This window comes from Sorex fumeus, unplaced genomic scaffold (assembly GCF_029834395.1).
Source record: "Sorex fumeus unplaced genomic scaffold, SorFum_2.1 ptg000045l, whole genome shotgun sequence".
In the NCBI taxonomy this organism is placed as follows: Eukaryota; Metazoa; Chordata; class Mammalia; order Eulipotyphla; family Soricidae; genus Sorex; species Sorex fumeus.
Genome location: NW_026606102.1, coordinates 21,127,607 through 21,141,560, shown reverse-complemented (window position 1 = coordinate 21,141,560; position 13,954 = coordinate 21,127,607). Strand labels below are relative to the sequence as shown.

Sequence of the window (13,954 nt, the reverse complement as noted above, 5' to 3'; positions counted from 1 at the left end):
TAAAGGTGATAAAGACAGATTTTATTTCCTTTTCAGAATAACTGACTCATAGTATGAAATCTTGGATATAATTTCAGATTACTCCTGTAAACTCTCAAAAAAGATGTTTATAAAACATTTGGAACAATACAGATTGTACTAAGAAAATGGGCTTTGATCAGCTCTGGATATACAAAGCTGGGAACTTAATAAATCAAGTCCTATTTGTGAATGGAAATGACTGGAAATTCATCTTAAAAGTAAGAATTCAGTTCTTGTCAAGGCTTAAAAGTTTTATATTCTAAGTAGTAAACATTAACTTAGTTTCATCTTTTATATAAAAAAATAAAATGAATTACAGATTTAAAATCTTGGCAGCCTAAAACATGGCTACTGATTTCTATCTCTTAATAACTATTGGAACACTGGAAATGGAATGTGGCTTTGGTTTTTTACCTTTTAATTTTGAGGTGAATGTGCTTCTAGCTCTGAGTTGCTCTATACTCAGGAAACCCAACCATTGGTAGCTTGGATATACTATAACTTTAATTCTTTAACTATTAAAAGAACGAATTTGTGTTTCTATAAAATAGTGACATTGTTTGAGAGAGAATTTGTTTTTTTCATTTAAGGCATTCATGCAATTGTGTCACTTTTGTGGGTTCCGCATTGTCCCCCTAACACGTGACCATGGAGTCACTCATTGTACTTGCTTTTAGTGTTTTGATTTACTGCCTAAATTTCCCCCTCCCTCAAAATAGGCTGTGAGTCATTCTAATTTTATTATTTTTCCACCAAAGAACTTTCACTGAATCTGCCCAGAATTGAATAATAATGCAAGTCAGTATCTTTAGCAAATCATAATTTAATAGTATTTCTGACTAAGAATTCAAAATGAGATTCCGGCATCTCTTGAGTCTTGCAGTTTTCTCTAAGGTATATACATAATGTACAATATAGTACAGATCATTTTCATTTGGATCATGCAGATTAACATTTCAGGTAGTTTCAACAAATATCCACACAGACTCAGGTTTTGTGTACACAGAATTTTAACAAGGCTGTTTACAGATTGGAAACAGAATACATATCGGATATTGATAATAAGGTCAAAATCATCACTTTGATTCCTGTGTGGGTGAGTTAAATAATGGTAAAAATCTCCAAGAAGAGACCTCAGACTGCAAAATTGTCCAACTCTTGTTTATTTAAACTTTTTTTGAGGTGCTGTGAGTTATAGCACTGTGCATGATTGGGTTGTATGACCTTTGACATCAGTTATAGAGTTAGGGTCAAGTTCAGAATTGATGAACCAGGGTTTCCAAAGATAGCCCTTCCAGCTCTTGGCAGAAGTACAAAGCAGAGGGAAACATCTGACACAGTTATCCTTTCTTTGAAATCATCATTATTTTTTTTTTTTAGAAAGTAGTTCACTTTTTACTAATTCTTCAAAGGAAGCAGCAGGAACATTCACCACTTTCTGTCAGGGAGGGAGTGATCAGCTTTACCAAGTGGGAGCCTGCAGCTCCGGGAGAGGCCTGGGGTCTGCCGCTCCTGCGTCCAGACAAGGTCACTTTCCCACAGAAATTTCCTCTCATCAAATTTTTGAATTTTCTATCATTCCTAAGGAGCGTTCAATAATGGAGGACAAGGGAAAATCTATAAATATTTTATTTCTCCCTACATTTAGTGTAATTAGGGGAAGAGTGTGAAAAGTATGGAAAGAGTTTAGAAAGAAAGAACAATTGGAAAGAATAAAACAGTTGAAAGGCATGCCTATTTAAGTGTGCAGAATTTAGGCTAATGTCTAGCTTAGCAGTTATAAGGAATCTGATAGCTGATTCTCAGTAATAATTCTACATCAACTCCTATACTCTGTGTATATAAGCTGATGTTTCTATTGTGTTACAGTCATAGATTCTTTACTTTTATAGAGTTTCACAATCATATTTCTGCTGTATTGAATAGTTTAATAGTCAAGAGAATTCAGATGCTATTCAGCTATTTTCTTTTTTGGGGGGTTTGTTCACACCCAGTGATGCTCAGGGTTCACTCCTGGCTCTGCACTTAGGAATCACTTCTGGCCATGCGCAGGACCATATGGGATGCCAGAGATAGAACCAGAGTTGGCTGTGTGCAAGACAAGCACCTTACCCGCTGTATTATCTCTTTGGTCCTGCTGTTCAACCATCTCTTGCTCTTAATAAAGTCTGGATTTCAGGTTTACTTCATATCTTGAAGAGAGCCAAGACAGTATGGAGAGATGCTCCAAGGGCAGGAATATGTGGTTTGTAGACTTCTTTTCTGGTCCTATTATCCGTGAAATCCCTTGTATTAAAAAGGCTATTTTTTTGGACATTGGAAGACTAGACTAACACTGCAGCTACTCTTGGAGGCACCAGCTGAAGTCGTTGTTCCCTGCTCTGATTGATGAAGTATTGGTTTATAGGTTTAGGGAGCAGTCATGAATAAATTACTCATTTATGTGTCCTGTTTATTACAACTTCATACTTTTATTTCTTGCCTATAAGATAAACAGATATGATCTTACTTTAATTTAGTTTTTTAAAAAATTTATTTATCGAATCACCATGAGAACAGTTACAAAGCTTTCAAGTTTAAGTCTCAGTCGTACAATGGTCAAACACCCATCCCTTCACCAGTGCATATTTTCCACCACCCAAAACCCCAATATACCCCCCCATGCCACCCCTCCCCATGCCTGTGAGGCAGATGATTTCCACTTTCTCTCTACTTTGATTACATTCATTATTTTGACAAAAGATGCACCATTATTATTTGGAATTTTCCCCCAACAATCAAACCTGCTGAAAAGGCATCATGAAATAATTTGTTTTCTGTTGCTAATTTTAAAGACCATATGATGTCGCATGGCTACTGCACGATTTTGGATTTCTGATATTTCACTAATTGAGTCTGGAGGGATTTCTGCCAAAAGCTGAATATTTCCAAGATTGGTTTATGTGCTTCTGGGTCCATGGCCATGCCAGAGAGCTGCTCGTAGGGATCAACTCGTGGTCTTGGTAGAGCAAGAAGGACATGCCAGTTCCTCCCCCCATCCCATGAGGCCGCAGTTGCTCCGTCACTGCCGGCTCATGGGAAAATGGTGGAAGACAGACACCCTTTCCCTCCCGGGGGCGGGGACACGGCACCGTAGCTTAGTGTATAATCCATTCACATTTCTTCCAGAAGCTGCTGGGTTCCGTATTAGGTCCGTGTGCCTCTGGGGCCATGTCCATGCGAGAGAGCCGCTGGTGGGGGGGGCAACTTGTGGTTTTGGCAGGGCAAGAAAAACGTGCTGGTTCCGCCCCCCACCCCATCCCATCCCATCTTTTTTTTTTTTTTAAGTGAAGTCACTGTCACTGTCCTCCTGTGGTTCATTGATTTGCTCGAGCAGGCCCAGTAATGTCTCCATTGTGACAATTGTTACTGTGTTTGGCATATCGACTATGTAACAGATAGCTTGCCAGGCTTTGCCGATACTCTCGGTAGCTTGCCAGGGTCTCCAAGAGGGGCAGAGGAATCGAACTCAGGTCGGCCATGTTGGCCGCTTGCAAGACAAACTCCCTACCCGCTGTGCTATTGCTCCAGCCCTTTAGTGAAGTAAAATAGTTTTATTTAGGGCAACAGGAGAGGGAGAGATAGATGCATTCGAAAGAGAACACTGGCTTCTCCAGAGAGGGGTCACAGATAGAATTTACTTGTTTATTTGGGTTTTTGGCCATACCTGATGGTCCTCAGGGCTTACTCCTGGCTCTGTGCTCAGAAATCGCTCCTGGTGTACTTGGGGAATAATGTGCAAATTAAACCCCTATTTGCTGTGTACAAGGCAAATGCCCTACCCACTGTACTATCTGTCTGGTTCCTGATAGGATTTAAAAAATGTTTTTATTGAATATCCATGAGATAAACTGTTACCAAGTTATTCATGATTGGGTCTCAGTCATACAATGATCCAACACCCATCCCTCCACCAGTGTACATTTCCCACCACCAGTGACCCCAGTTTTCCTCCCACCACACTCCCAAAACTCCCCCTTTCCATCCCCCACCCCAATGCCTGCCTCTGTGGCAGGCACTTCTTTTTCTCTCCTTTTGTATATTATGGTTTGTAATACAGGTACAAAAAGGTATCGTGTTTGTTCAGGGTGTTCAGTATTTTTATTGAAGTAGCTTTTTTAATTGGGTGACAGCTTTGGGGTGTGGATGTGATTGCTGAGGCTTTCAGAAGTACAGGGAGGTGGGGGAAGATAGCCCATCCCAATTAAAAAAATGCCTTGGAGATTTCAGTCACAAAACCCACATACCCGAATTTTCAGTGAATTATATCTTGGTGAGGTCAGTCCCGAGATGGTAGAATCCAGCTGGGGATATGGCAGCAGTTTTGGATTGTGGAAGCAAGCAGCTGCTCTGCTTGGGTGGGCACCAGGCTGACCTGTCCCCCTCTGATTTGCCCTGGTCTGTTCAGCCTTGTGTGGGTCCAAGATTAACTGCAGCTCTGATCTCTTTCAAGATTTATTTATGGGTTTCTGAAGCAAGGCCGGTAGGAGAGCTCACTTGGTGGTGCTGGAGTTGGTTCTTGGGGGTGACTGCTGAGCTTCCCGGGATGTATAGGGAAGTGGGGGGAGGTAGCTCATCTCAAACCCGAGAAAACCTGGAGCCTAATAGGATTTTAAAATCAGAATTATCTTCAATATATAACCTCACTTTACTCATAATCAGTAGTTCAAATCTGGCACAGTTATTACCATGTAGCTCTAAAATAATCCTGTCTTACCAAAGAGACCATGACTGGTTTTACAAGATTATAATAAGTGAGAGCATGAGCATAAATTATTACATATGCCTTATCTTGTCGTGACCTTATTTCTCTACTACCACTGTAAGGCATATGGTGGGAGTAAAGTGAATTAGAGAATTATAGCCTCGCTGAGAACAGTGCTCTTGGGGCCATGAGTCCACATTTTCAGGTCGGCAGGTGTGGTCCCACTTGTGGCCTGGCTTGGGAGACTCATGGGGAATGGAGTCAAGGTTCCTTCTGTGCTGTTAGTAATGGGGAAGAGCACTCTGACCTTGGGCAAGTTCTTTAGGTCATGAGCATCCTGCTTTGCTATCAGGGCTTCACAGCAATCCTGTGAGAGCAAAGCTGCATGTGAAGTGTTTGGGTGACTGGGAGCTCCATGGCGTAGGAACCTGTACTGCAAACAGGGTCCTGACCCCTTCTCCACTGTTGTCTGCACTCTTTGCACCTCAGGCAATTTCTCCGCAGCACTGCAGACTGGCATGTGTGGGCCCCACAGAGAGGTGGGCCTAGCGACTGACTAAGTACGTGAAATGTTTAGCATCGTGCCTGGCATGTTGTAAATTGCCAGTCGATATCAGGTGATGGAATGACATTTTCCACCAAAAGGAAATGTAGGTGGATAACTGACAGTGCAATGATCAGATGGTACATCTTGAAGAAACAGATTTGGGTCACAGCTCGAGTGGAACTCACATTGGTGCATGTGTCATCTTTGCCATTTTAATAAAAGTAAATAGGAAGGTGGTTTGGATAAGCTCCCAATAGAAACTTTGTCAGCCGTGAATGTCTCTACTTTTGAACAGTTACCATTTAACCTAAGATAGAACCTATTTTATTTTTAGTTTAACTTTTTTTTTTTGGTTTGGGGGCCACACCGGCTGTTCACAGGGCTTATTCTCAGCTCTGTGCTCAGGGATCACTCCTGGAAGTGCTTGGGGGACAGTGTGTGGTGTTGGGGATCAAGCCCGAGTCAGCCGCATGCAAGGCAAGGACCTTTCCTGCTGGACTCTCTCTGGCTCCCTTCCCCATCTTTTTATTGTTGCCCAGATGAAAGGACTTTGTTGCGCTCACAACCTCCTCTTTTCCAACTGCATAAGGAAGTGCTTTCAGAATATTTCTCTGAACTCCCTTCAGACCTCAAGAGATACCTTCTTTCTGGAATTCTAAGTTTGCCAGATATAACTCTTTAATCATCCTATCATCAGTGTTTCTTGTTTTGATTTTTATTAGAAGATGGTCCTGCTTCTAGCAGTGTCAGCTGCATTATTCCAGTGCAGTGACTGAGACCTTCTAGACTGCTCTTAGAAGGGCAGTGGCATGGCTGTGTCACTGGGCATTGACCATTGTGCACCAACTCCACACTACGAACAGTGACAGAGCACTCGTGCAGTGAGTGTTCATTTGAATTAATGAATTGCCCTGGGGCAGCTGGTGGCAATTATATTTTCAATATTAAGTGAGCAGTGTTCAGCACTGGGAGTGTAGTTAAACTTGCAGGCTTCATTTGAATACAATAAATAGACCACTGTGCAATCCAGGGAGACCAGTTTGTTCACTTTTCCTTCCAAGAGTAATTTACTTTTACTGGTGTGTTTATATAGAGTAAAGGTCAAAAAAAAAAAGGTTTATTGTTTAACGCTTTGCTACAGCAAAAAAAAAAAAAAATCAGTATGCTCACCAAAAAAGAATAACTTGAAATGGATATTATACAATGTAAGTAGGTTTTTATTTTACAACTTAATGAGGCATAATTAACATATAATAAATCAGACATGTTTTAAGTGTTCAGTTTAGGGGCCAGAGTAATAGTACATGGGGTAAGGCACTTGTCGTGCAGGTGACTGACCCCAGTTTGATCTCCAGCACCCCAAGTGGTCTCCAGAGCCCACCAGGAGTAATCTCTGAGCAGGGAGCTAGGGAGTAAACCCTGAGTACCACTGGGTGTGGTCCAAAAAGCAAAGTACGATTTGATCATTTCTGACACATGTGTACACAGATGAAAACATCACCACAGTAAGAATAATGGAAGTATCTATCACTCTCCAAAGGTTTGTAATGCCATTTTGCAATCCGGATCTGTTTTCTTTCTTTTCTTTCATTGCAGATCAGTTCATCTCTTCTAGGGTTTCATGTAAGTGGGTTTGTAAGAGAATATACTCTTTTTTGTCTTGGTATAATTATTATGTGAGTCATTCATGTTGTTACATGTTTTAACTATTTCTTTTTGCTACTGATTTGTGTATATATTCCATAATTTATCTGTTCACTCTTGATGGGCATTTGGGTCTTTAAGTTTCTGGCTGTTGCAAATCAAGCAAATCTGAGCACTTGTGTATGTCTTTAACGTCACTGTCACTGTCCTCCCGTTGTTCATCGATTTGCTGAGTGGGCCCAGTAACTTTTTCATTGTGACACTTGTTACTGTGTTTGGCATAGTGAATATGTCATGGGGAGCTTGCCAGGCTTTGCTGCGTGGGCAGGATACTCTCAGTAGCTTGCCGGGCTCTCCAAGGGGGAAGAATCGAACTCGGGTCAGGCAAATGCCCTACTGCTGTGCTATCCCTCAAGTGTAGTCTTTAACGTAGGTTTTCTTTCTTGAAATGTTATGGGTGGGGGAGCTCTTGGAGAGTCTCAGCTAGGCAGCCAATCAGTGGCTCAATGCAAGGGCCTGAGAAGGTGCAGCTGAGCCTCTGCAGTGCTGGGAATTACTTAGCCAGCCACACCCTGCAGTGTTCGTGGACAGCAGCTGCATGCTGGCATGCACCTTAAATCTTATCTCTCTGGCCCAGTACATAAATTTTCTTTTCACTTAGGTAAATTCCTTCGAGTGGGATGTCTGGGTGATATAGAGGTATATGTTTGACTTTTCGAAACCTGCCAAGTTTGCAATATAGGTATCGAAGGCTTATCATGTATATTCCTTTGCCTATTTTCATTGACTCAGTTCTCATCCAGGGTGATCATTTCTAACTGTGTCACACTGGTCCCTTTTCTAGCCTATCTGCCCTTACGTGGGGGGTCGGTAGAAGGGTGACAGGAGGGAAACTGGGAACATTGGTGGTAGGAAATGTACACTGGTGAAGGTACGCGTGTTGGAACATATGTGACTGAGTATAACTGAAACCCAATCCTGAACAGCTTTGTAACTGTGTATCTCACTGTGATTAGGTTAAAAAAGAACTTGCCAAGTTATATTCCAGGTTATTGTAATGTTTTACATGCCCTACCAGCAATGCATGAGCGTTTCAGTTATAATGTCTGCTGGTCATGGTCAGTCTTTTTGACATTAAGCCATACTAATTAGTGTGTAGTGGGTTTGGGGTGTTTGTTTATGTTTTTTGAGCCACATTATAGTGTTTAGGGCTCATGCCTGGCTCTGTGCTCAGAGATCAAACCTGGCAAGGCTTGGAGGATCATATGGGATAGTGGGAATTGAATCGGGTAAGATGCTTGCAAGACAAGTCCCTTAGTCTAGCCCCTGAGAGTGTAATGACATTTACTTTTCTTGTTTTGTTCCTATTAGAGATCAATTCAGAACCTTGTGTGTATAAAGTATGCACTTCACCATCACAAAGCCCCATCCCAGGCTTTCTTTCTTTCTTTTTTTTTTTATAATTTATTTATTTATTGAATCACTGTGGGAAAAGTTACAGAGCTTTCAGGTTCAGGTCTCAGTCATGTAAATATCAAACACATTTCCCGTTACCAATACTTATTTTTTACCACGAACCCCAATAGAACCCCACCTCCCACCCCTCCCAATTCCTGTGAGGCAGATGAGTTCTAGTTAACACTCTATCTACTTTAACTAGATTCATTGTTTTCGATAAAAGATGCACCATTATTATTTAGAGTTTACCCCCCCCCCAAATCAGACATGCTGAAAAAGCGTTGTGAAATGATATGCTTTCTACAGCTGGGTTCAAGAATTAAATGTTGTCCCGCGACCATGATAGCGGCCGCGAGGTTTTGGATTTCTGCTATTTTACTTATTAACCCTGGAAGTATTTCTACTAAAAGTCAGATCATTAAGAGATTGGTTTCTGTGCTCTGGAGCTGCTGGTTTTCTGCATTAAGTCCTTGTGCTTCTGGGGCCGTGGCCGTGCTGGAGAGCCGCTCGTGGGGGGCAACTGGTGACCTCAGTAGGGCGTGAAGGACGGACCGGAACGCCCCCCTTCCCATGAGGTTTTTGTCGCCCCCGACCCCCGGCTCATACCTGCTGTCCACAAGGCTCCCATGGCTGCCATCTTTCTTTCCAGAGAGGGGAGGGCGGAAGGGAGCAACACCCTTTCCCCTCCGGGCAGGCAAGATATCCCAGGCTTTCTTACTGGTGACTGACGTGTTGAGCATATTTTCATGTGCTTATTTGTCATTTCTTGATGAAATGTCAAATTTTTGAACAGTTCTTTTAATTGAGTTGTTTTCTTACTGAGTTGAGAGTTTTCTATGTAGTGCAGCTACCCATTCTTTTCCAGAGAGATAACTTCTAAATAATTTCGCCGAGTTTGTGATTTGTCTTTTAACTCTCTTAGCGGGATCTTTTAAAGAGCAGATGTTCTTAATTTTGATGAAGTTCAGTTTATCAGTTTGTTCTTTTGTGGATTATGCTTTTGGTATCATATCTAAGAAATCTTTACCTAGCTCAAGATTACCTAACCACAGATTATCTCCTTTGTTTTCTTGTGGAAGTTTTGTAGTTTTAAGTTTTGCATTTAGGTATGTAATTTATTGTAACTTAATTCTTGCTTGGGTATAAGATACAGATCAAAGGTATACTATAACTTTGAACTCTGTTATGGGGCCTATTTTGGATTCTATTTTGTTCCATTGATTTATTTATCTTTATGCCAGCACCATACTGTCTTAATTATTGTAGTTTTATGATTCTTGACATTTGTTAGTATTAGTTTTCCAACTTTTTTTCCTTCCCCTCACCCCCCAAGATATTTTGACAATTCCAGGGTGTGTGTGTGTATGTGTGTGTGTGTGTGTGTGTGTGTGTTTAGGCCATATCCAGGGATACTTAGGGATTACTCCTAGTTCTGCATTCAAGAATTATTCCTGGCAGTCCTGGGGGGGACCATATAGATGCTGGGGATAGAACCTGGGTTCATTGAGTGCAAGGCAAGTCCCTCTACTATTACTCTGGCCCCATTGCAGTTTCTCTTTATAGTCATGCAGGCATCAGAATCTGCATATCAATCTATATAAAATAGCCTGTGTAGATCTTGATTAGGAGTAAATTAAATTCTGTGCAGCAGTTTGGCAATAATAGAGTTCTTTAACTACATTGAGCCTTTCAACTCATAAACATGCTTTTAATCTCCATTTATTTAGGTCTTTAGCCTTAGGGCTGGAGCGATAGCACAGCGGTAGGGCGTTCGCCTTACAAGCGGCCAACATGGCCGACCCGAGTTCGATTCCTCCGCCCTTCTCGGAGAGCCTGGCAAGCTACTGAGAGTATTCGATATGCCAGACACAGTAACAACAAAGTCTCCAATGGAGACGTTACTGGGCCCGCTCGAGCAAATCGACCATCAACGGGAGGGCCTTTATCTTTACCTGGGGCTGGAACGATAGCACAGCAGTAGGGCGTTCGCCTTACAAGCAGCCAACATGGCCGACCCGAGTTGGATTCCTCTGCCCCTCTCGGAGAGCCCGGCAAGCTACCGAGAATATTCGATATGCCAAACACAGTAACGACAAAGTCTCCAATGGAGACGTTACTGGGCCCGCTCGAGCAAATCGACGATCAACGGGAGGGCCTTTACCTTTTACCTTTTTATTTAGGTCTTTAACATTCAGTATACTTGGAAGTACAGGTCTTACACATCTTTTTTGGAATTGGGGAGTGCAGCACACCCAGCAGTGCTCAGGACTTATTCCTGGCTCTGCATTCAGGGATCACTCCTGAAGAACTCATGGGACCCCGGGGTGCTGGGAATTGAAACAGGGCAGCTGTGTGAAAGGCAAGTAGCCACTGCACAATCACTCTGGCCCCCAAGTCTTACACATGTTGTGTCAGGTTTATCCTTATTATTTTTGCATTATAAATAGTATTTAAAATGATTTGATACTCAGTTATTGATTGCTGCCTTTCAGTCTTACATAGAGATCCTTTGTGTAGAGTATCCTGAAGCTTGGCCAGACATATTAGTTCAATTAAGTTTGTTTCTTTGGATTTCCTATGTGGATAATCATTTTGAATAAGGACAGTGCATTTATTCGTTTCTATTCTGGATACTTGCATTTTATTTCTCCTCCTTGCCTGCCACACCAGCAGGCAGGCGTATTCTGGTATGATATTCTGGTATGATATTGGATCTGTGTGGTGCGAGAAGAGGCGCCCAGGGTTGGCCTCGGCCTTTCACTGCTAGGAGTGTTGTTTGTGGGAGCTTTGTTGTGGATTGCCTTATTAGATTGAGGATGTGATTTTAGTCTCAGTTTGTTGAAGGCTTTTTATTTGTTTTTTTTGTTTGTTTGTTTGTTTCGGGGCTATACCTGGCTTCATGGGCTGGAGCGATAGCACAGCGGTAGGGCGTTTGCCTTGCACGCAGCCAACATGGCCGACCCGAGTTCGATTCCTCCGCCCCTCTCGGAGAGCCCGGCAAGCTACCGAGAGTATTCGATATGCCAGACACAGTAACAACAAAGTCTCCAATGGAGACGTTACTGGGCCCGCTCGAGCAAATCGATGATCAACGGGAGGGCCTTTACTTTACTTTACCTGGCTTCATGCTCAGGGCTCAGGGACTATATGGGATGCTAGGGACTGAACCTGAGCTAGCCATGTGCAGAGCAAGGGCACTACCCACTGGATTACCTCTCCAACTCCACCAAAAGTCCTTTTTTTAAAATCAGGAATGGATGTTGGATTTTTAGAAGAAGATGTTTGCTGCATTTATTGAGATCATATGGTTTTGATTTATTATTTAATATGTTAAATTATGGTACACAACAAAGTCTCCAATGGAGACGTTACTGGGCCCGCTCGAGCAAATCGACGATCAACGGGAGGGCCTTTACCTTTACCTCGAGCAAATTATGGTACTGGTAATTGAAGTGATGAACCAGTCTTGCTTGTGGTGCACCCTACTAGGTCATAATATATATTTTTGTTGTATTTGACTTACAAAAAAATTGTTTAGAATTTTTGCAACTATGTTCACGAGGGAGAGAATAGGCTCAAGTATCTGAATCAGTTATACTCTAACCTCATAGAATCAGTTGGGAAATATTTTCTACCATTCATTTTCTGAAATAATTTGGCTAGAAGTTTTCATTAAATGTTTGCTATAATTCTCTAGTAAAGCCATCTGGAAATAGTCTTCTTCGAGAGAAGATTTTAAACTTCAAATTTGGTTTTTTAAATTAAGTCCATCGGGGGTATGGTGCTGCCACCAGGACAGTCTGTACCTGTGAGGCAAGTGCATCAGCAGCCTGATGGCGCCTTCAGACTTCCAGATACCCCAAAATTGCTGCTGTGCGTTTGGCCAGACCCCAAAAACTTGGGGCAGAGTTTACCAAGAAAGTAAACAGCCAAAAGTTAGGTATGTGGGAAACACACCCACAAACCACCTCCAGCTCAGCTATGTAATTGGAGGCAAGGCCTCTCTGGTTCCTGATTGAACTGCTTAATGGCCATGATCCCAGAGACTCAGAAACAAATCTCAAAACCCAGCGGCTTTTGGCAGAAAAGCGTCCGGATCCCACAGTATGTTACTGTCGCCGGGCCACCCCAAGGGGGAAAGGGTGTTGTCCCTCCACCTGTTCCCCGTTGGCGGCTCAGTGGTCCTCATCCTCTAGATGCCATTGGACAGTCAGGTCTAGGTCCGCAGTGATGAAACTGGTTGGACCTCACGGGGTGGGGGTGGAGCTGGGCCTGTCCTTCCCACCCCAATGAGACCCCAAGTCATCGCCCACGAACAGCCTCTTTGGCTCCTGATCAAGCTGCTTAATGGCCATGATCCCAGACACTCAGAAACAAATCTCGAAACCCAGTGGCTTTTGGCAGAAAAGTGTCCGGACCCCGCAGTAGGTTACTGTCGCCGGGTCACCCCAGGGGAGAAAGGGTGTTGTCCCTCCGCCTGTTCCCCATTGGTGGCTCAGTGGCCCTCATCCTCCAGAGGCCATTAGACAGTCAGGTCTGGGCCCGCAGTGATAAAACTTGTTGGGCCTCACAGGATGGGGGTGGAACCAGTCCTGGTCTCCCCATCCCAACCAGACCCCAAGTCATCACCCACAAACAGCCTCTCTGGCTCTTGATCAAGCTGCTCAATGGCCAAGATCCCAGAGACTCAGGAGCAAATCTTGAAACCCAGTGGCTTTTGGCAGAAATCCCTCCAGATTTAAGTGTTAAAATTGCGGAATTTCAAAATCACATGGCCCTACTGCAGCCACACGACATCATACGTTATTCATAACCAGCAATAGAAAACAAATTGTCTACTGTTGCCTTTTCAGCAGATCTGAGAGTGTTGGGGTAAAATCTCAAATAATAATGGTGGGTCTGGTGTCGAAATATTGAATGTGATCAAAGTAGAGAGAGAGTAATGTGGAAATCATCTGCCCCACAGGTAGGGGGAGGGTGTGGGATGGGGGTATACTGAGGTTTTTGATGGTGGAGAATGGGCACTGGTGAAGGGACGGGTGTTTCATTGTATGACCGAGACTTAGACCCGAAAGCTTTGTAACTGCTCTCACGGTGATTCAATAAATAAAATTATAAAAAATGAAAAAAAAGTAAGGTGGAGTTCATGCACAATTCAATCAGCTAATCAGTGGCTGAATAAATAGCAGTACTCCTACATTAAAAAAAATAAAATAAGTCCAGGGCAATTTACATCATCTGATTCTTTTTGAATGGGTTTTAGTGCTTAGGTTTTTTCCAAGGAATTTGCCCATTTCACCTGCTGAATTTATTGCCATGAAGTTTTTTTTAATAGACTCTTCTTATCCTTTACATATCTGTAGAATCTGTGATGATACCACCTCCCTAATTCCTGGGATTAGCAATTTGTGCCTTCTCTGTGGTCCTGGTATGTCCAATAGAACATTTGTCAATTTTCTCAAAGAGCCAGCTTTTGTTTTCCTTCTCGTTTTTTATTAGTTTTTTTTTCTGATCTTCTTTCTTTGGCTCTCTCACTCTCT

General features: G+C 42.7%; 1 protein-coding gene across 1 annotated transcript in view; it reads left to right on the top strand.

Annotated features, from left to right (window-relative positions):
• The first annotated feature begins 219 nt into the window (after positions 1 to 219).
• MRTFB (myocardin related transcription factor B) overlaps positions 220 to 13,954 on the top strand; it is a 163,683-nt gene continuing 149,948 nt past the window's right edge. The window contains exon 1 of the mRNA XM_056122198.1: positions 220 to 239. The gene's annotated coding sequence lies outside the window, so the exon portion shown is untranslated. The remainder of the gene's footprint in view (positions 240 to 13,954) is intronic.